This window comes from Macrobrachium rosenbergii, chromosome 19 (assembly GCF_040412425.1).
Source record: "Macrobrachium rosenbergii isolate ZJJX-2024 chromosome 19, ASM4041242v1, whole genome shotgun sequence".
NCBI classification, from domain to species: Eukaryota; Metazoa; Arthropoda; class Malacostraca; order Decapoda; family Palaemonidae; genus Macrobrachium; species Macrobrachium rosenbergii.
The window spans coordinates 21,483,213-21,506,516 of record NC_089759.1 but is presented as its reverse complement, the minus strand read 5'-3'; the positions used below and the strand labels follow the sequence as shown (position 1 = coordinate 21,506,516).

Sequence of the window (23,304 nt, the reverse complement as noted above, 5' to 3'; positions counted from 1 at the left end):
TACAACACTAATATGAATACTGTGCCTAAAGTCTCATCCAAAATACTGTATACTTATTGCATCGATAGTCAGCGCTCTCTTCACATCCCTCTAAATTTAATTTGCTAGTATTTTGTGGCCTAGGAATTTACACCAAGAAAAATTATACAAGAGTCAAAATAAATTTGTACAAATAACCTAAATCCTGTTCCCTCAAATGGCATTTTCAAATATTCATTTAACTCTTTTACCCCTACACCTCAACAACACATAAGCTGATCAAAAACAGACTCCAGTTCACTTAATAGAACATAATACTTGCTACATATGCCCACCTACTTTAGGTACCACAGCTATTAATTAACTGAAAAATATCTGTAAATTTTCTTATGAGTACCTGCTTCGAAAAAAAAAATCCACTGCTTATTCACAGCAGAATGGAAGCCATTACTATTGTACCTCCACTGAACTTCACCTAGCCAAAAATAAAGAAAATTCATGTCTGCTATCTAAGCATTAATAGCAAACCATTCTACAAATGCTACTGAGAAACCCTAACTTACAACATAAAGACTTAGAATACAAAGAATCTAACCTTTAAAAATTCAAATTCCCTAATGGGAAAAATTTAGTAATTTTTTTTTTATCAATCACAGGAAACTGCTACTTAAGAAAATACTTAAGTGACTCACAAACTGATTTGATAACTGAATGTATCCATTAAAAATTAATCTAAGTTGGTCCAAATCAAACAAATCCTTTAAAAATTCTGCATAGAAGCATGCAATGCATTATGTTCAGAATACTGAAAATTTAAGATATTTAAAAAAAAATAGGTATGCAAACTTCAGCAACATTCTTCATTGTCAAGTAGTGGACCAACATAGCCCTTTATGATGAGTTACCTAAATTGACCTAAACATCATTACCAATTAAGTAATTATATGACTAAATTAACTTCTTGCCACATATAAACCTACATAAACCTTATCTAATTACTTGCTGGTGAACAGCTATTTTGAGCTATCAATAACCTCCAGTCTTACATCTGAGTGATCAGAGGGGAGAGGCAAATCCGATAAATATAACTTTAAAAAATGTATAAAATAAGTTTGGCAGTTTGAAAAATTCAAGTTATTACCAATCCAAACCTAAACTAGGGCACAGTATCCTATTTGGGTAGAGGGGTGACCTGGGAACCAACAAACCTTCGATTTTGAGGTAAGCAAAGCACCCAGTAGCCTAGTAGCCCTTAGGGTAATATTTTATAAGTTGCCAATAAGACTCCAGCCAGCCATTTTTGCGTGAAAAACCATTTTGGGTTTTTCATGCAAAAATGACTAGGAAATGATAGGGCACTAAAAGAACCTAAAAATACTAACCTAACGTAACCTAGGGGTGTTTAGTGGTTACAATTTTGCTGTATTAGCTATGGAGGAGGGAGGGGGACGGTATTGTCTTACCTTATCAGTCGCAATTTGATTAATTTTTTTATTTATTATTTGCACATAGTTTATGGGGTTCAAAATTGAGAGAATGAAGAGCCCTTTTAAAAAATGTGGGTTACAATTTCATATCGTGTATTGGCAACTTACAAAATAATAACGCCCTCTACCAAGCAAAAGTGAAGATACCCGTGTTAGCCTAGTTAAATCAAAGTCATAGACCGACACCTTTGACTATTACAATAATAGCCTGGCAAATACTTACCAACTGACGACAGTCTGAGTTACGGTATAAACTTTATATAATTATCATAGACAAATACTTACTGACACAGTTGGAGAATAACAGGTGTCAGTTTTGACATAGGTTGGGCTAGGTCTAGGCTATATCATGCAGGCCAATACTAGCCTGAGGCTAAGGCTAATCTTGAGAAGTCGACAACTGAAACAGGCTGTAAAAAGTTCTAATTTATATTTATGCAAATGTGATAATACGTCCTGTACTTCATTTGAATACATACCGACTGATCCCTTAAGTACAATAAAAAAAAAAATACGGTTTACGTAAACCTACGCCTAGACCTGTGTGAAAACGTAGGCACTTTTGGTGCACTTGTTGTTATCGCATCACAAGATGACAGTAATAGAACAATTCTTGTAATTTCTCTTAAGAATGATTCCACACCTTACTTATTTTTCACCTTTGTCACGTGAGGTCGAATGGATATGGTATAAAATCGTACCGAGACTAAATAACCAATAGGCCTACCTTCTAGTTTCCACAAACCGCCTTTGGCCTCCAGGATTCGTGATTCAGAATACATGCACATGGATTAATACATCCTTTTGTTACATAATGCCAAAAAGTTTTTGACCGTCCTACAGCGTTTGCATGGGAAGTACTGAGGGTTTGCGATGAATTAGAATGTCAACTCGCGGGAACACTATCACTTGCACGATGGCAACTACAGAACTGACGCCATTGAAGGAACTTCACAAAGTTCACCTCAAGGGATGTAATTAATCGCCCAAGAGTTGGTCCAACTACAGAATTACGGCACGTGCTGACTATTCTCCCTTGTCATTAAGGAGTCAGGAAGGTAACATCATGATAAAACATGAGACAAATGTGAAGAATAATTTCTACACTAAACATTAAATAACTTTTATCCTTATTTTCCTCGAGGGAAAACGCGGCAATCGTAACTGTAAAAGTGTTAGCTTTATTTAATCCACAGTAGTATTCGCTATATAGTTACCTACTAGTTATCTTAACACGACTTAACTGCTGCAAAATACAAGGTCGGAATTCAACAGATGACGAGTTTGCATAAATCCTCCCACTAATCTGGCAAGCTGGAACAGCTATCAAAGTAACCCAACCTTTCACCCCTAAAGGTGACAAAAAACAAGTTTCGAGGAATCTCGAGAGACAAAATTACACGCATATCTTACCTTACATTTCAATTTTCGCTCACTATGTCATACTTGCTATGTTACCTTAAGCATAGAGTGTGTCGTTAAGTAACTTACAGTAGGTAAGCTCATGGCTTGAATGAAAAGTCCAGTTGGTAATTCCCCTTTATTAATGGGAATAAGTAAAAGTAATTAATAGAGTAAAGTTCACACAAAATTATTCTCCTTAAAGGTTAATAGTTTTGCTTTTATTTTAATCTTTTGGCGTTTACATGATCCTCAAACTAAAGTTCGGAGATTAGATTTAAAGTAATCGGTCACAAAATGTCTGTGTACGTAAATTAAGGAGGACAAACGTGGCAGAGGTTTTGCGTTTTGTTCAGCAAGAGGCTTCGAAACTTAAACGACTGAATGGCAGTTTTTCTTGCTAATAAATAAGGCATATATTGCATTACAATGTTAAAGATCCCATGCAAAAAACTATGAGAATGTAGGAATGATCCTTGCATTAATTTATTAAGAGAAAAGTTCATGAACACCGATTCACTTACGTTGGTTCACAGACTACTGCAAATATTGATCTGCATTTAGCATATCTACTTTACTGTGAACTGATAATGTTACGTACCATCTCCCTTCACTTCTGTACCAAGTAACTAAGTTTTATGGAATCCATCAGTATTTCTCTCTTCCACTATTTTTCCTGACTTATAACCTGTCTAAATTTAAGAGGCAGTCTATCGCTTCCTTAGTGTTGAAGTCCCACCTCTCTTTCTCCCCTTTTCCTTTTCTTGTTTTCTGCGGGCCCAGACTACACCCCTAAGCTTAAGCTGGCTGACCCGTAACCTTTGGCACTTGAAAATTGTTATAATTCATCTGATCATTAGTCAATAACTTGAAGTATGAGGTAAGGCACCCTTCTAAATGGAATGTATTGTTTCCATGCAGATCTCTCTCTCTCTCTCTCTCTCTCTCTCTCTCTCTCTCTCTCTCTCTCTCTCTCTCTCTCTCTCTCTCTCTCTCTCTATATATATATATATATATATATATATATATATATATATATATATATAATATATATATATACATACATATATATATATATATATATATATATATATAATGTATATGTATATATGTATGTATGTGTGTGCGTGTGTTTCACAACTGAATTCGCAGGTATGTTAATATTTGTGATCTGTGAAGTATGGTTGGTGATAACGATATCCAACCAGCTTTGGCTGTCGAGAGAAATATTCAGCAAAAGGCACTTTCTAAAGTAACTCTGTACCAGTAATTTCAACAAGTGAATGAAAAGCTGGACTGCTTTCGCTACTCAATGTCGCACATGAAACGGAAACAAAACGAGACAAAAATACCCTATACTCAATAGATGCATGACGCTTTTACTTATTCAACTTAACAGTCGTCCTTGATCATACTAAACCAAAAGCAAGCACTTCCCGAGTCCATCGTCCTTGGGCTTGGGGGCGAAAGAAAATTGACTGTAGCAAGCGTCGTGGCATATTTATCGATCGTTGAAGTAGGGTGTATTTTTGTTTTGGTGATAAGAGGGAACTTTTTAAGTGACCTAAGTTCTAGTTCTCTCCAGAATGGTTGATATCATCGTCTGATCTGCAGTGTGGCACCTTCGATCTAGCTGTTTGACGTTGGCTAGGGAAATACGCGCTTCAAATCCGTTGGAAAATTTGAGTCATAAGTTTATTCTCACTTGAGTTAGTCTTTTGGGTATGTAATGTTATTAGACATGACTAAATCTGTACTTTTTCTTAAAAATATTTAACACCTGGATATTCTGCAGAAAGTTAGTTAACATTATCTTCTTAAACTAAAAGGCATCAGTCAATGTTTAAAATTTTACGTTCTCAAATCTCTTGATTGCCTAGACTGTCATGAATGTTATGCTTAGTACTAATTGTAACCCTAATTTCAGGAGTTGTGCGGCCAGAGTTCCTGATTGCTGTCGATGTTACACAGATCCTCCAGGAAGGCTGATGAATAGTCTTACGCCCTGCAGTTGGTGGTTCTACACTTCAGCTCCACCAAATCTTGCATATTTGTTTTTTACGTCCACCCCCTCCCATGGCTTGCGCAGTGGTCTATTGACTTACTAAGTTCATGGGAGTTCAATTACAAAAACTAATCGCTAATGGCTCAGATGGTAAGTGCCGCTGTCTTTGGTTGAGGTTTTATCATGTATATAAGCTTAAACTGTTCAGCTACTCTAGTCTTAAGCGTTTATTCATTTAAAGGTTTGTGTCAGAACTTTTAAATATAAAGCCTAGAGTGATAGGTTCATAAATTCATTCTTTGTTATAGGTTAAGTTTAACCACTGCATATTTAGTATAGTACGCACCAAATCTGCATTTTAGTTGGTGTCAAGAATGTACTTCAGAACATAGAAAACTTCGTGCAAGTGTACTTTGACTTAAATTTCGATGATTCTGTTACAGCTAAACTTCTATTACAGGTAAATTCTGCCATGGTGAACGGTATTCCGGACTCTGATGCGAGACCACTTTAGATTTCAACTAGTGAAACTTTCTTGGCTTTACTGACAAAGGTGCTTACGTTACTTTTAGTATCTGTGCTTTGGTGTTTGTGATTAACATATGTTATGCACGGCGACCCCATATAAAAATGGGAACAAGCTGGGAAGAAGACTACTGAAGGAACTTTAATGGTAAATTTATCCTCCAAAGCTTCAATGATTAGTTGTGATAATTTAATTTGAGATTATTTGATTACTTTGTTCCAATCTTTGTCCACTATGCTATATATTATGACGTTGCCACGGTTTCTAAAGGTGAAAATTAAATTATAGTTATACTGAATCTGCTTCAGTCTTTTTTGAGTTCCTTAAAAATTGTGATGGATTCAGTAGGTAATGGGTTTTGTTGGTTGCTGTGGTGACAAGGGTTTCATTAGTTGGTTGCTGTAGTAACTAGGGATTCATTAGTTGGTTGCTGTGGTGACTAGGGATTCATTAATTAGTTGCCGTGGTGATTAGGGATTAACGCTGTGGTGTTGATTTGTGATTAGGGATTTAGTTGTGGTGATTAGTGCTTAATCATTGGGTTGATTTGATTGTGGTGATTAAGGATTAGTTATTTGGTGGTTGTGGTAATTAAGGATTGTGGTGAATAGAGATTAATAACTTGGTTTGATAATTAGGGATTAATATAGCTGTGGGGATTAGGGACTGGTTCTGGTGATTAGGAATTAATTAGTTGGTTTTTGTGTGACTTGTTCATCTGGTTATATGTCTAAAGTATCAAATACACATCTGGTTATAGGTCCAAAGTATCAAATACACATCTGGTTATAGGTCTAAAGTATCAAATACATATCTGGTTATAGGTCCAAAGTATCAAATACACATTTGGTTATAGGTCCAAAGTATCAAATGCACATTTGGTTATAGGTCCAAAGTATCAAATGCACATTTCGTTATAGGTCCAAAGTATCAAATGCACATTTGGTTATAGGTCCAAAGTATCAAATGCACATTTGGTTATAGGTCCAAAGTATCAAATGCACATTTGGTTATAGGTCCAAAGTATCAAATGCACATTTGGTTATAGGTCCAAAGTATCAAATGCACATATCATTTGGTTATAGGTCCAAAGTATCAAATGCACATTTGGTTATAGGTCCAAAGTATCAAATGCACATTTGGTTATAGGTCCAAAGTATCAAATGCACATTTGGTTATAGGTCCAAAGTATCAAATGCACATTTGGTTATAGGTCCAAAGTATCAAATGCACATTTGGTTATAGGTCCAAAGTATCAAATGCACATTTGGTTATAGGTCCAAAGTATCAAATGCACATTTGGTTATAGGTCCAAAGTATCAAATGCACATTTGGTTATGGGTCCAAAGTATCAAATGCACATTTGGTTATGGGTCCAAAGTATCACATGGACATTTGGTTATAGGTCCAAAGTATCATATGGACATTTGGTTATAGGTCCAAGGTATCAAATGCACATCTGGTTATAAGTCCAAAGTATCAAATGCACATTTGGTTATAGGTCTAAAGTATCAAATGCACATTTGGTTATAGGTCCAAAGTATCAAATGCACATCTGGTTATAGGTCAAAAGTATCAAATACACATCTGGTTATAGGTCCAAAGTATCAAATACACATCTGGTTATAGGTCCAAAGTATCAAATACACATCTGGTTACAGGTCCAAAGTATCAAATACACATCTGGTTACAGGTCCAAAGTATCAAATACACATCTGGTTACAGGTCCAAAGTATCAAATACACATCTGGTTACAGGTCCAAAGTATCAAATACACATCTGGTTACAGGTCCAAAGTATCAAATACACATCTGGTTATAGGTCCAAAGTATCAAATACACATCTGGTTACAGGTCCAAAGTATCAAATACACATCTGGTTACAGGTCCAAAGTATCAAATACACATCTGGTTACAGGTCCAAAGTATCAAGTACACATCTGGTTATAGGTCCAAAGTATCAAATACAATTATGAAAGAATACTCGGACTTCAAAAGTAGTGTTCTGGTCTTCAAAGAAGACTCGATTTATATGTAAGTGGGGGAGAATCATATTGGAGTTTTTAGCCTGAAACTGAAGGCAAACCAGACATACAAACCTTGATGACACTAGGATTTCTGTCTAGTACACGGATTGTTTTGTAAAATTTTTTTTATAAAACGTAAATGTCTTGAGTTAATGTCCTTAGCCATAATATAAAACTGATTTTCCATAATTTATCGTCTAATAACCCTAAATATGAAACTTATGGAGTGAATATCAAATAGATAATGACCGATGGTTTGACCGTTCAGTTGTATTATCGCAGAGATCTTGTTCCCCGGGAATATGAATGTTTTGATCTTTATGAAAGACAAAGAAATAAAAAGTACTTATAGCCTAACATATACAGAAGAGCTACACAGAAGTCTTGATTAAGTATTAGTTTTGACACAGACTCTTTGCTACAGCCAATTTTTTATTTTTTCTATTTTTTTTTTTATTTAAAGGCTTACAATCTTGAGATACATAATAGTAGATTTACGTAGTAAAAGTTATACATAAACAAAAAAGTTTTTTACAATTAGAAACTTTTACAACCTATTCATTTTACGTAAAAGATAAAAAAATATATATAAAAAATTAACTAAAAGTTAATGTTCTCATATTTCAAAATTCTAATTTTTCTAAAAATGAACCGTAATAATTCTTTATTCTGTTACCGTGTATTAAATATAAATCTCTCCTGTTATTATTGATATTGAAGTAACCTTATATCATTTGCAATCATATTCAAATCATTCCTAGTACACCATATCGTATATATATAAGAACACAAAAATATACACACATTCTTCTTACAATTATCTTTGGTATTGAAGTCAAAATCAATGACCGACTGCCTAGTTTTTACCCAAGAAAGGAGAGCTACAGTACCTCACTCTGGCAGGTCCATTAGTGAGGTACTTCATAAGCGATAAATATAAACCGGTTTTTATTTCAGAATTTACTCAGATTTTAGAAATTAGATTAATTCGTATTAAAGTATATATTTTTGGTACATTTTTTATCTATAGTTATAATGAATTTTAGCTAAATTGTTTGATTTTGAACTCCGAATGGACATAGCTGACCCAGTGCTTGTCATGTATGCCTAAAATCTAAAAATCAATCTACCCTTGTTGCAGCCATCTTAAGTACTGGTGTTAATAAATGAAATTGAAAATTACAAACGAATGTCGTGTGCCTGGATACTACAAATTTGCGCGGGTCTCTTAAGCCTTTAAAATGAATGGGTGGTGAATGATAACTTTATACCTAATTCATAAAATGTTCAGAGGTCTCGAACGGTGTTTGTCCCTAAAACTGGTAGTTAACAGGGTAATTTAAATGTTGGAATTTCTTGGTGGGGAGAACAATGCATCAACAGCCAGCTCAGTATTAAGTGGATAGCCGCGATTGCTATTTTGGGTTTGTGTATTGTTAGTATCAAATACAATGATGAAATAAAGAATACTCGGACTTCAAAAGTAGTGTTCTGGTCTTCAAAGAAGACTCGATTTATATGTAAGTGGGGGAGAATCATATTGGAGTTTTTAGCCTGAAACTGAAGGCAAACCAGACATACAAACCTTGATGACACTAGAATTTCTGTCTAGTACACGGATTGTTTTGTAAAATTTTTTTTATAAAACGTAAATGTCTTGAGTTAATGTCCTTAGCCATAATATAAAACTGATTTTCCATAATTTATCGTCTAATAACCCTAAATATGAAACTTATGGAGTGAATATCAAATAGATAATGACCGATGGTTTGACCGTTCAGTTGTATTATCGCAGAGATCTTGTTCCCCGGGAATATGAATGTTTTGATCTTTATGAAAGACAAAGAAATAAAAAGTACTTATAGCCTAACATATACAGAAGAGCTACACAGAAGTCTTGATTAAGTATTAGTTTTGACAGACTCTTTGCTACAGCCAATTTTTTATTTTTTCTATTTTTTTATTTTTTATTTAAAGGCTTACAATCTTGAGATACATAATAGTAGATTTACGTAGTAAAAGTTATACATAAACAAAAAGGTTTTTTACAATTAGAAACTTTTACAACCTATTCATTTTACGTAAAAGATAAAAAATATATATAAAAAAATTAACTAATTAAAGTTAATGTTCTCATATTTCAAAATTCTAATTTTTCTAAAAGGAAACGTAATAATTCTTTATTCTGTTACCGTGTATTAAATATAAATCTCTCCTGTTATTATTGATATTGAAGTAACCTTATGATGTCATTTGCAATCATATTTAAATCATTCCTAGTACAACATATCGTATATATATAAGAACACAATAAAAATATACACACATTCTTCCTACAATTATCTTTGGTATTGAAGTCAAAATCAATGACCGACTGCCTAGTTTTTACCCAAGAAGGAGAGCTACAGTACTTCACTCTGGCAGGTCCATTAGTGAGGTACTTCATAAGCGATAAATATAAACCGGTTTTATTTCAGAATTTACTCAGATTTTAGAAATTAGATTAATTCGTATTAAAGTATATATTTTTGGTACATTTTTATCTATAGTTATAATGAATTTTAGCTAAATTGTTTGATTTTGAACTCGAATGGACATAGCTGACCCAGTGCTTGTCATGTATGCCTAAAATCTAAAAATCAATCTACCCTTGTTGCAGCCATCTTAAGTACTGGTGTTAATAAATGAAATTGAAAATTACAAACGAATGTCGTGTGCCTGGATACTACAAATTTGCGCGGGTCTCTTAAGCCTTTAAAATGAATGGGTGGTGAATGATAACTTTATACCTAATTCATAAAATGTTCAGAGGTCTCGAACGGTGTTTGTCCCTAAAACTGGTAGTTAACAGGGTAATTTAAATGTTGGAATTTCTTGGTGGGAGAACAATGCATCAACAGCCAGCTCAGTATTAAGTGGATAGCCGCGATTGCTATTTTGGGTTTGTGTATTGTTAGTATCAAATACAATGATGAAATAAAGAATACTCGGACTTCAAAAGTAGTGTTCTGGTCTTCAAAGAAGACTCGATTTATATGTAAGTGGGGGAGAATCATATTGGAGTTTTTAGCCTGAAACTGAAGGCAAACCAGACATACAAACCTTGATGACACTAGAATTTCTGTCTAGTACACGGATTGTTTTGTAAAATTTTTTTATAAAACGTAAATGTCTTGAGTTAATGTCCTTAGCCATAATATAAAACTGATTTTCCATAATTTATCGTCTAATAACCTAAATATGAAACTTATGGAGTGAATATCAAATAGATAATGACCGATGGTTTGACCGTTCAGTTGTATTATCGCAGAGATCTTGTTCCCCGGGAATATGAATGTTTTGATCTTTATGAAAGACAAAGAAATAAAAAGTACTTATAGCCTAACATATACAGAAGAGCTACACAGAAGTCTTGATTAAGTATTAGTTTTGACACAGACTCTTTGCTACAGCCAATTTTTTATTTTTTCTATTTTTTTATTTTTTATTTAAAGGCTTACAATCTTGAGATACATAATAGTAGATTTACGTAGTAAAAGTTATACATAAACAAAAAAGTTTTTTACAATTAGAAACTTTTACAACCTATTCATTTTACGTAAAAGATAAAAAATATATATAAAAAATTAACTAATTAAAGTTAATGTTCTCATATTTCAAAATTCTAATTTTTCTAAAAAGGAAACGTAATAATTCTTTATTCTGTTACCGTGTATTAAATATAAATCTCTCCTGTTATTATTGATATTGAAGTAACCTTATGATGTCATTTGCAATCATATTTAAATCATTCCTAGTACAACATATCGTATATATATAAGAACACAATAAAAATATACACACATTCTTCCTACAATTATCTTTGGTATTGAAGTCAAAATCAATGACCGACTGCCTAGTTTTTACCCAAGAAGGAGAGCTACAGTACTTCACTCTGGCAGGTCCATTAGTGAGGTACTTCATAAGCGATAAATATAAACCGGTTTTTATTTCAGAATTTACTCAGATTTTAGAAATTAGATTAATTCGTATTAAAGTATATATTTTTGGTACATTTTTTATCTATAGTTATAATGAATTTTAGCTAAATTGTTTGATTTTGAACTCCGAATGGACATAGCTGACCCAGTGCTTGTCATGTATGCCTAAAATCTAAAAATCAATCTACCCTTGTTGCAGCCATCTTAAGTACTGGTGTTAATAAATGAAATTGAAAATTACAAACGAATGTCGTGTGCCTGATACTACAAATTTGCGCGGGTCTCTTAAGCCTTTAAAATGAATGGATGGTGAATGATAACTTTATACCTAATTCATAAAATGTTCAGAGGTCTCGAACGGTGTTTGTCCCTAAAACTGGTAGTTAACAGGGTAATTTAAATGTTGGAATTTCTTGGTGGGGAGAACAATGCATCAACAGCCAGCTCAGTATTAAGTGGTAGCCGCGATTGCTATTTTGGGTTTGTGTATTGTTAGTCACTGCGAAAAGTACATGTTACCTTCGTTTTATTTTAACTTGATAGAAATACCTTTGACCACAAGGTAGATTGGGCAAAATAAGTGTTAGAATTATGAAATTCAAACCGATGTAGCTTTCCCAAGGAATGGTGTTCTTTAATAAAAAATTTTAAGGATAATAAAATGGTTCACTTACGTACTTTATAGTAAAAATTCAGCAGTATTACTATCTCTTACGACACTTTTGCGTAATACTATAAATCTTTATACGACATAATATTACCAAAGGTTGAAAGGCAGTATGAAGCTTAACTAATAAGCGCGAGAACAGCGATTGTTCTCAAGACATTTAAATTTGAATTGCTGGGTAAAGGCAGATTTCTTTTCCCTGCGGTTACTGCTTACTAGCAGCTATTTAACTGGATATCGGAGAAATCCCTTCTACCGTGAGTTTAGGATACTATGTAATGAAAGATAAAAATCCATTAACTGTCAAGACGATCTGCCATATCCACACGGAGGTGAATTCTTGGATTCACAATCAGTAAGAGCAGAGAAAAAGTTCTAATAATTTTCAGTTTTAAAAGTTAGTGACAACGTTTGGATTTAACAGATGAATTAAAGATTTATAACGTCAATGGTTTTCCCAAATGACAGAAATGGGTTTTTGGGGCCTTTTGAGATATTTTCTGTGGCTAAAAAAAAAAGGGGCAACCTTTCGCTGCCCAGCGCTAATGTGACAATGATTGACTGATGGGCTGGTTGATTCATAGTAACTGTTTGTGACAGCGACGAAAGGCATCAACGCCCAATAACTGAACGTGAATAAGCAGCATTTGATGAAAGCATGTCTTTTACAGAATATGCTAACAAACCATACCTTTTAACATATTTAAGGAATTAGTCCTAAAATCATATAGCCTATGAAATTACTATTTACTAATCCTCAAAGGTTCCATTTAATTGTTTACGAGTTAAAGCACAACATCGTATAGGAACAAGGTCTCTTTTGCGTAAAAGTAGCAATTCTATCAAAGATTCGTTATTGGATTTTCTGTCTCGAAGTAATTAATTCCTTGTTTTCGTTTAACTGCTATTGTTGGCTTAAAATGATAAGTACCGAAAAAAATTTTTCAGAGCCATGAGTTTTAATTAATTTGAAGTGGCTGACAGTTTTATGTAGACCAATATGACTATGAAGAGAAATACGGCTATAAAAAGTAACCTCAGTATAGTATACAGAACATTTCGCTTATAGCATTGGTTACCAAAAGCATTTTATTATTATTCATGATTAGACCGTAAAGTCTTATGGAACAAGCACAAAATATGAACACACTCGGAAAATGTCCTCAAATTATATTGCCATATGTAGGAAAATATACAGAAAAATTGATTACATTATAATAAAAATTGAATACTTGTAATAATCAACCTGTGTAATGCAACCCAATGTGGTATTTGATGCCATTAAGGTACGAATAGCAGCTTGGGCTATCCAGTAAATTAAGCAAGGCAAAACTGAAAGAATGGAACGTTCAACACACTAGACTAACTCTACCTATTAGATTTTGTGTAATTGTTATTTATTCATGACTTTTGTCAGTCAAGCGTAATGTACAATCTCCAGCCAGCGTTCTTTTAACCATGAATTAATCTCTTCCCTCTCACAGGCTACTGACGAACTCAGGTGCTATGAGACTAGACGTCTTGATGGTCCACACTGTCATCTCTAGACCTTGCTGTCATCAATCTCCTTTGTGGAGTCTTATTATTCGCAGCTCAAGAGGTAAGTCTTCAATAGCTTTTGTTACTTAGCTCCACCTGCGTCCTTTATTCCAGGTTTGACACACGCACCTGTACATTAGTTTAAGCATTTGCCTTTATCTTTATAAACAGTATTTTTTGTTGCTTTTGTCCAGGTTATCTTCTGTTGAACAAATAACTAAGGATGAAGTTAGAGACCAAGAATAAATTTTTTAGGGTGAAAAGCGCAAACAAATATTACCCCTGTTGTACCGAGTTTTCTTGTTTTGTTCATTTTTATTATTTGAGGAGATCGCGTTTACTCTTATATTTTTATAGCCCTACTGAATGGTCTTGTATAGTTATGGGAAACACACCAAGCCTATCATTTTTCAAAAACCTAGTGTATTGGAGATATAAATTACTGGTATCAGGTTCTGGAAAGACTACATCATCAGGTTTATTTTGAAAGCCTGTGGTTTGGTCGAGCTGCTGAGGCGGTATCTTATTGCAAAACTTAGCTTTTGGAATTGCAGAGGAATTCCTGACACTTTTAATTGAATATTTAATTCACCGGAAAGCTTTACAGCCAATGCCCTGATTGCTGGAAACTGCTGAAAGTCCCCTGGTTTGTAACCAGTCATAATCATATATTTGATTCATTTTCATATCCGATGGGGGACTGTCAGCCTGTGTCAGTCTACTGAACACGAGATCCCTGGAGAGTTTAATGGGATGTTTTTGTTTATGACGATCCTGCTAGTTATTCTGTTTCGCCTTAGGTAGTTTAAAGTAGTTCAGAATGAGCTCGTCAGAAGTAAAATCCTTCGATATACACACTAAAGGTGGAAACACTTATCACGGAAGGTTAAATTAATGACATCAATTTTTTGCCAGTCAATTGTTGCACATTCCGTGAGGAAGGAAAGGTAATAAGTATCAAAGTGATCGCTCATCATTTTGCTAAATTCTTGAAAAAGCGTAAATGTGATCGACGAAAGAAATATTTGCGTATCAAGTAATAAGAGAGAGAGAGAGAGAGAGAGAGAGAGAGAGAGAGAGAGAGAGAGAATTAAAGATGTGTTGTCGAATATGGTGTTGGGAGGGGTAAGGAAGGATTGTTCCTCTGCGGCCAACACTGACCGGCGGAGGCAGTCAGCGACTGTTTCAGGAAATGAAATCGGTTACACGGGCGCTCACTTGCATTGTATCTCTCTCTCTCTCTCTCTCTCTCTCTCTCTCTCTCTCTCTCTCTCAGTTAGTGCCTAATGAGTCTGAAAAGGCAACGACAAGCAGAGGGGGAAGAAAACCAAATAAGGAGCTTTGACAACTAGGCTTTCCCAGCTTTAAATAAAAAGAAAACTAGACTTAACACGCGAAACAATAAACAGATAAGATTCACAAGCCCCTAAAGGATCTCCACGAGCAAGCAAATATACAGATTTCAAACTCTGAAGAAGAAACAGTGAAAAACCTAAGTAATGTCTCCTTTCTAAAAGCGAGTGGGCCCACGTGGGTGGCGAAGTGGTCGGTCCAAAGTCGTTGAGACAATTGCGTCAGAGGGTGCAGCCGCAGCTCTGACGAAGGAAAGACCGAAGTATTATGGAGGCGGAGAGGTAATGCTCTCAAGGGCGGCATTGAGCAATCACTTCTGTTGGAGGAAAATGGAAAAAGCTGCTTGCAGGATTTGGGAGGAGTGAAAATTTTAATTTTCGGCAACATTCCAAAACTGGTACAGCAAATACCATGGATACACAACTGAATAATTGGACTAGTAAGCATGCTCTGCATTCCATATGCTATGTTTTTCGTGATTTTAACTGAGCATACAAATTAGCTAAGAAATGTATTCCTGAATGTTGCATATGCCTCAGAACAACGTTCGACTTGTTTTAATTTTATTGTTATTGATAACAACCACTTTATAGAAGCTGACTTAATGCCTTCTAAATCATCAACGATTTGATTAGTCGATTGCATTTCCGCTTACACAAATTCAGTATAAACGCGGATTCCGCTGAGAGAGAGAGAGAGAGAGAGAGAGAGAGAGAGAGAGAGAGAGAGAGAGAGAGAGAGAGAGAGAGAGAGCTAAAAAAATGTTCTTAATGTTAGGTTATAAACGTTTTTACGAAAAATCCCACAAATCTTTTTGACTCTATCAGCAAATAAACGACGTTTCATATAACTGACAGAATAAGATACAAACAAATATGGAAACTAGAATAATAATAGGAGGTTTACGCTATTCGCTAAAAAAGATTAAACCAGTGTATTTTATTTAGAACTGACATCAACTTGATTTTACGTCCAGATCTGTGAGAACGAGAAAATGCGAGTTGGTGTGCCAAGTCATAATTCTCTTTGAGAAATTAGAGACGATCTAAGTATAACGATAATTTCGGGCAGTTCATCTTTGGAAATTTGAAATTCAATGCAGAGAGTATTTCTGTACATCTTTGTTAAGCCCCGGATAAGTTAGGATAGGATAGATGGTGTATATACGCCTTCAGTGCTGTAGCTCAATAAAACATACATATTAAGTCGCTTTGAGACTAAACTTAATACATTTCTTGAACTACCAGTGCCTAAACCATAGTAATTCACTTTATTATCTGTCATACGCAATCACTACAGGGTCTGCATACAGGAAGTTGGTTTCCTAAAGAAGTCCAAAGAGAGAGAGAGAGAGAGAGAGAGAGAGAGAGAGAGAGAGAGAGAGAGAGAGAGAGGCGCTACTATAATATATCTACCATCCATTTTCTACATTTGACCCCTCAGGGGCTAGTACTAATCACAGCGAAACAGTGACTACTCTTTCGCCGTGTTTAGTACTAGCCCCTGGGGGATCAAATATTTTGTATATAATTTGAGGAAGTAATTGCCATAGGCTTTCATTGGGTTGTTTGGTAGATAGCATCCTAATTTTTGGTAGGTTGCGAATAGCTCGGTAGATATCATACATGTACAAGTAGCGATCATGCGGGTAGGGCGTGTTTGTGAAGTGCTCTGTGTAAAAGTGCCTGACTTGCGCGATGTTCAAAGTGAATACGAAGAAGAGGAAGGAAAAAGAGAAAATAAATGCTGTAGAAATTAAATCAAGTGAAGGGAAGATCAAACTATCATACGAACATTATCTCATAATTATCGAAGCAGTACGTAGAGATTGAACTCTAAAGAAAATACTGGAGAAGGATGATTCAACCCAAATCGAGAGAGAGTCAGCAACCTGCGGACATTGCTCTGGAGAAGTTGATGATGAAGGAACTTGCTGTGAAATGCGTGACACATGGTTCCATTATGAATGCTCAGGTATCGAGGTCAGATACACACCCATACTTCGTAGTGATAACATATTGTACAATTGTAATAACTGCAAGAGGCCTGAAACAAGGAACACACAAAAAACTCACTGAAGATGAACTTGAAGAAATAAAAGAAAACACAGAGATATTTACAAAGTTGATTCAGAATTCGGCTCTGAAAACTAGTGACTTAATGATCAACATAGATGAAATCCAAAACAAAATTAACAATATTCATAAAGATGGAAAGACAATAACAAACATGGACAAAACTTATGCTGAATCACTAAAGACAAAAAAAGTGTCTCTGATCAAATATACAAACGAAGAGAGCACAGCAGCAAATGACAAGAGACAAATTATGAGTAAAATAACGGCACCAGTTGAGCAGGTTAAAACAACAAGAGATGGACACTTATTTAAAAGATTTCCAGAAAGGAAAAGCTTAGAAAAGGCAAAAATGGAGATTCAGGAAATCGGCAATATATCAGTCAATGAGAAGGGTAAACTTAAACCAAAAATAAAAATAGTTTATGTCCCGAAGGATGAAGATGACGTTACCGATAACACTGTAAAGAAAAATCCATGGATAGGTAACCTCATTTCCGAAAATGAAGACCTAAAAATTGTAAAGGAAATGATAGCCAAAGATGACAAATATAAACACTATATATCATCAAAGGCACACCACAAATACGAAAGGCTAGCTATGATAGAGGTGACAAATTGCGTACACTGTATAGCCGTTGCAAAGTATACGACTGTTACATGCCCTATCAATGCTATAAATGTCAGGAATTTGGTCATAGCTCAACAAATTGTAGAAATGACCAAGCTTGCCCTAGATGTGGTGAAAATCACAAATCAAATGAATGTGCGAGCAGCATCTTCAAGTGTCAAAATTGTGTAAAGAAAGGCCAAAGTGATACTAAACATAAAACATTTGATGGCAATAAATGCACAGTATATAAAGAATATGTGTCAAAGGTGAAAAATAATACGGATCATGACTTTGACTAATAACCTTCTGTGCAATTTAATAAACATACAGTCAATCATAAAATATAAGAAGCACCTTATTTTGCAAACGTACATGGGCCCGCCAGAGAGGGAATTATCCCTGTGGAGGCCTGTACATAAAACCAAACAAAGTGAAACAAAGTGAAACAAAATGAAACTATAGTAGCTCAGAGAGAGAGAGAGAGAGAGAGAGAGAGAGAGAGAGAGAGAGAGAGAGAGAGAGAGAGAGAGAGAGAGAGAGAAAAAAAAAAAAAAATAATAATAACTTATTGACACTATATTAAAAAAAATATCAAAACAGGAATTTTCAAATTGCAGAAAAGCTTCCACAAAAACACGGTCCCATTAACCCTAAAAGGATTGCCTTCGGAAAAAAGATCACTGATGTGAGCCACAGATGTGCCCCGTGATATTTGACTTGGTCGAAGACCTGCTCGATGGAAATCAAATTGACATTTATTCTTTTTACACTCTGGACGGCATTTGATTCGGAACCACATCTACAGTCCTACTGTGGGTTTAGCTGGAAGAGCGAAAAATGAAAGGCTTCTTTCCTGGACCAGAGCAAACAGCGCCTAAGGGCGATTCCTGTCGTTTTCCTTAGTATATTGTTTCTTTAGGAAGTCGATTTTGCAATGTCTATTCATACATGTAAACGGAATACTTATCCGTATCTTTATATTTCATGTCTGTAACAAAGATAGACTAAGGGTAACGATCCCTTCGTTTAGACCAACCGTCGTCCACTCCTGGCTAGACTCTCTCAACACGTCTCTAGTGTAAAAACTGTCATCTTATCTCCTTTGATTCCCGCTATTTTTGACTGTGTTTCGGAACTTGCAGTCTCGACACTTATATTACCGTAATTTTTGACGATATGGGTATAATGCTTTATAATAATTATGTTTAGTCTTTATTTCATTCCAAATTGCATATATAAAAGACAACTTTTTTGGTGTCCATCTTTAGCAAGGCATTAGTTATAAATTTCCATTGAGGCCTCTGTTTCTGTGATCAGGTAAAACTTAACACTCTTGATCTTGGATTATTTTGTACTTACTTGTTCCTTTTATTCTGATACTGGGAATTCTGGTTAGAAATGCCATATAAACCTAAGGAACCACAGCAAGGAATCTTGTGGTCTTTTTACGCTGTCAGGTAAAACCCTCAGTGAATGGGCTGTGGTTATTATTATCAGCAATAGTAGGCTATTATTTTGTGCAGTAAAAATACACAATTATATAGTAGACTGTATCACTATGTAAAATACAAAAGCTTTTGTCTTTTACATAGTAATACAGTCTACTATATAACTGGATTTTTATTGACTATTACTCTGTAAAAGACAATAGCTTTTGTCTTTTACATAGTAATACAGTCTACTATATAACTGTGGATTTTTATTGACTATTACTCTGTAAAAGACAATAGCTTTTGTATTTTACATAGTAATACAGTCTACTGTATATAGGAATTGTGGATTTTTATTTACTGTATTACTCTGTAAAAGACAAAAGCTTTTGTCTTTTACATAGTAATACAAACTATTTTTCGAAAGGTTTTGAATTTCTTAGTAATTATTATTATTATTATTATTATTATTATTATTATTATTATTATTATTATTATTATTATTATTATTATTCACTGAGATAAACAAGTTTTTCTGGACTATCATAGAAATCATAAAATGAATTTACAGTATTCTTGAACTGGAGATGATAATTGGAGCAAGTTGAAGTTCATATTGGACACTTAGGTGTGAAAGAGACTAAAGGGATGAAAAATAAGAAACAGTAAGAAATCCAATTGAGGGCTGTAAGGACACTGCAAAGAACTGTTGAGTGCATTTGTAGCCTGCTACAAAATTCTAACTGTAAGTTGTAACTGCAAATGGGATCATATCTTCTGTTAATTAACTTTCCCTGAGCCTTTCTGAAATAAACTCATTTACCCTTCTGTGGAGTAATGACTACTCTACTATGACCTGACTACTATTTTGAAGATGTTGTGTTGATTATCAAGAATCACAGTTCCTCACTCCATATTGGCTGGTTCCTGTAATTTCTTCTCCTGTGTCTCTTCTTTCTAACAATTGGTTTGAAGTCTGAGTCAGTGAAATGTTATAGTAAAGTTGTTGATTTCCCTGTCAAGAGGGAAAGTCTTCTGGCCTGTTGCAAATCCTCACCTTAAGCATCAAGAAGTGAGAAGGCAGATGATGGATGATGATGAATAGTTTTCCTGGGAGGAGATTACCCTTAGTTTTAGAAGTTTTTATTGAGAACGTCGACATACTAAATAAAAAGGGATCTTGGAGGTGAAGTCCAATAAAGCCATGACTTAGTAGTATGCCTTGCTCTTCACTGGAAGGATGCTTTCAACAGAAACTGGTGATTTTCTGGTCATCACTCCTAACTGTATTACTGTATTTGTAAATATGTATGTCTTGCAGTATATAGACACCACATAAACGTTAGACATTAACCCACTGCTGAAACCAAATAACAAAGGGGAAAATGGAAGGACATTGAAGACACTTTCATGGCCATGCAAGCTGCTCACAACCATATTATCAACAAACTGGGCAATGCCAGACTGACATTATTCAGATTTCAGATCCACTACTAGACCCTTGAAAAGAAAATCATATCCTATAACTATTTAGAGGTGTCATAGTTGTCGTCTTACTGTGGGGGGGGGGACATAACAGACACACTTTCTACAAGGTTAAAGCCTTTTCTTCCTCAACAGCAATGAAGAAGAACACTTGCCATTCCTGAGTTCATCCCAGTTTGGCAACTTAGAATGGAATGGAATATAAAATTTAGGCCAAAGGTCAAGTGCTGGCACTTTTGAGGTCATTCAGCTCAGAAAAGGAAACCGAGGGTAAAAAGGTTTTAAAGGCGTCACAGGAGGAAAACTTTGCAGTTGCACTATGAAACAGTTGCTAGGAGAGGGTGGAAAGAAAGATGAAAAAAAATATAAATGGAGGTACAGTAAAAGTGCCAAAGGGATGCTGCAAAGAACCTTAAGTAATGCCTACATTGCACTGAATGAGGTTCACTGATGGCAGTGCAACTTGGATTTCATCAGTTTCCTTTTCTTTTGGAATGAGACTGACACCTCAGAACAGCTGTGTCTGATAGAGAAGCACGTTACCTTTTCCTTACATGAGCCCTTCCAATGTGAGACAAAATGGTCTTCCTTTGTTGAGCAGTCTGTCTCCAACTCCAATAGGTAATGATCCTAATCCCATCTTCCCTGCAAAGTTGAGAAACTGCCTCTCAACTTGATGATGCTTAAGGAGTGGTTTGCTGTTGTGGTCTTTTGAGTGATAAAGTCTCGGGAAGTTAGTCCCAGATATCTGGCTGTTCAGAGGGTTGGTAAATCTGTCTATAGCATGAAGGATCATGTTGCATATGGTGGCATACGATGATCTCTAGGCATGATGAAGTCTTGCAAAGTTTGTCCCTGGGATCTAGCTATTCAGAGCAACTTTTATCAGAAGGGTAGTAACTACCCATTTTTCGCTGGCTTTATGTTCTAGGGAAGTATAAATTTTAGAATTGCACCATTGGTTCATGATGATCTGTTAGTTATGTGATCCAGTATTTCATGGACGTTCCATTTTGCAGTTACCCATTGTGAAACTGGTGCTAGATGGCCCACATTTTCATTGTGTCACAGGTAGTCGATATGACTCATCCCCCCAAAAGCATACTGTATCCTATTCTGAGCTCTATGCCATTCATATCATATGGATGACATAAATCTGACTTAATGATGTGAAGGTATAATGCTGTGCTTTTTGGTAGTGGGAGTTCTGTGAGGACCTTTGCAATTCATGTCCTCCACCTGTAGATTATTCATGCTTTGTTATTTCATTCCCACAGTCACTGAATACATTGTTTGCTCCATGCACATCAGCTATCATCATATTGTCTTCTTTCCTCTTTAACAAAGAGGAAGAAGAGGAACAAAATCTAGACAACGTTTCTGATACTACACCCCTAGTTTGATTGATTGATTATGAAATTTAGGTCTTGAAGACCAAGCGCCGGAACCCATCAGGATTATTCAGTGCCACTACACTCCTAGTTTCCTTCTGAATCAAGCCCCTGAAAGATTAGGTGGATGCCATTGCAATTGGTTTTACCTCCTCAAGCACCTGAGGTGGCCTCAAAATAGTATCACTCTTTTGATCCCAGGGAGCAAAGGGGCCAAATGGCAAAGAACCAGGAGTTACATCTTATCTCTCCAACTTCAAGGTCCAAGAAATCAGTTCACTTGACTTGGCACCTTTGCCCTATTTGATCAAGCTTGAATTCATACCTTTCCGAGGTTGCATTAGACCAGAAAGCACATTCACTACACATATCTCTCCTGTAATCATTAATCATACACCCTAACAAAAACAATGAGGGTCAATCTCTACACCAGTCCTGCATTTACTACAGTATATGGTTTCCCATAAAAAAATAACAGTACAGACAACAAAAAAATATTATTAATGCTGAGGAACATGGTCAAACAGCATATGAAATTGCCTAACTACTGCTACCTAAGATCTTTTAAGGCTAATTCATGGCATAAGATTTACACCGTCTTTACCAAGTATTCCCAAAAACATATCTGCTCTGACATACAGGTGATACTTAACCAATGAGACAGACCCAGAGAGCTCAAAGGGCATCACTCAATATTCCGTGCAATTAGAAAAGAATTTTTATCACCTAAATATGTATTTCATTTGGAAAGATCATATTGACTTTCTTTCCATAGCCAACTGAAAGTTGAGCTTAAGAGTGCTGAGTGATGACATATGAGTAGGCATCTTCCCCTAGTAGCAGGATGCTCAACTGGAAGAACATAACGTATATGTAATAGTTTTTTAACTATGTTGAATGAAGATAATGTTGATTCTACTTCATTTGAAAAATATACATTGATTATGTTACTTCCCATACCTTTAACCTACATTACTTTTTATAAGCATAATTACAAGTAAACAGGTTAATCTGCAGAGCTGTAGAGTTCACGTAACCTACAACATAGCTTCAAGTTCATGTCTACTTGCAGTACTGTTTACATGTTACACATGTACTTTTAATTCTTTTCTTCTTAAATTATTAAATGATATTTTTTTTTTTGCCCTGTTTTTATTTTTGGTTATTGCTGTTAGTTAAGTAGTTTTTAAAGTATTTCCATTTTTATTTGTTTGTTGCTTTGAGATCTGATTTTCCTTTGTGCCTGACTTACTTCTTCCATATCTTGAAAAATAGTTTCATGCATGACAGCACCATTTAAAACATTTGTAAGTACTGCCTAAGGATCAAAACATGAAGCAACAGTGC

At 35.2% G+C, this 23,304-nt stretch overlaps 2 protein-coding genes across 3 annotated transcripts in view; one reads left to right on the top strand and one right to left on the bottom strand.

Annotated features, from left to right (window-relative positions):
• Positions 1 to 2,408, bottom strand: part of mAChR-A (muscarinic Acetylcholine Receptor, A-type) — a 762,830-nt gene extending 760,422 nt beyond the window's left edge. For both annotated transcript variants that reach the window (XM_067121249.1, XM_067121255.1), the window contains exon 1: positions 2,194 to 2,408. The gene's annotated coding sequence lies outside the window, so the exon portion shown is untranslated. The remainder of the gene's footprint in view (positions 1 to 2,193) is intronic.
• Positions 2,409 to 4,887: 2,479 nt separating this feature from the next.
• Positions 4,888 to 23,304, top strand: part of LOC136848722 (uncharacterized) — an 85,147-nt gene continuing 66,730 nt past the window's right edge. Inside the window, exons 1-3 of the mRNA XM_067121244.1 lie at positions 4,888 to 5,022; positions 5,333 to 5,425; positions 13,556 to 13,671. The gene's annotated coding sequence lies outside the window, so the exon portion shown is untranslated. The remainder of the gene's footprint in view (positions 5,023 to 5,332; positions 5,426 to 13,555; positions 13,672 to 23,304) is intronic.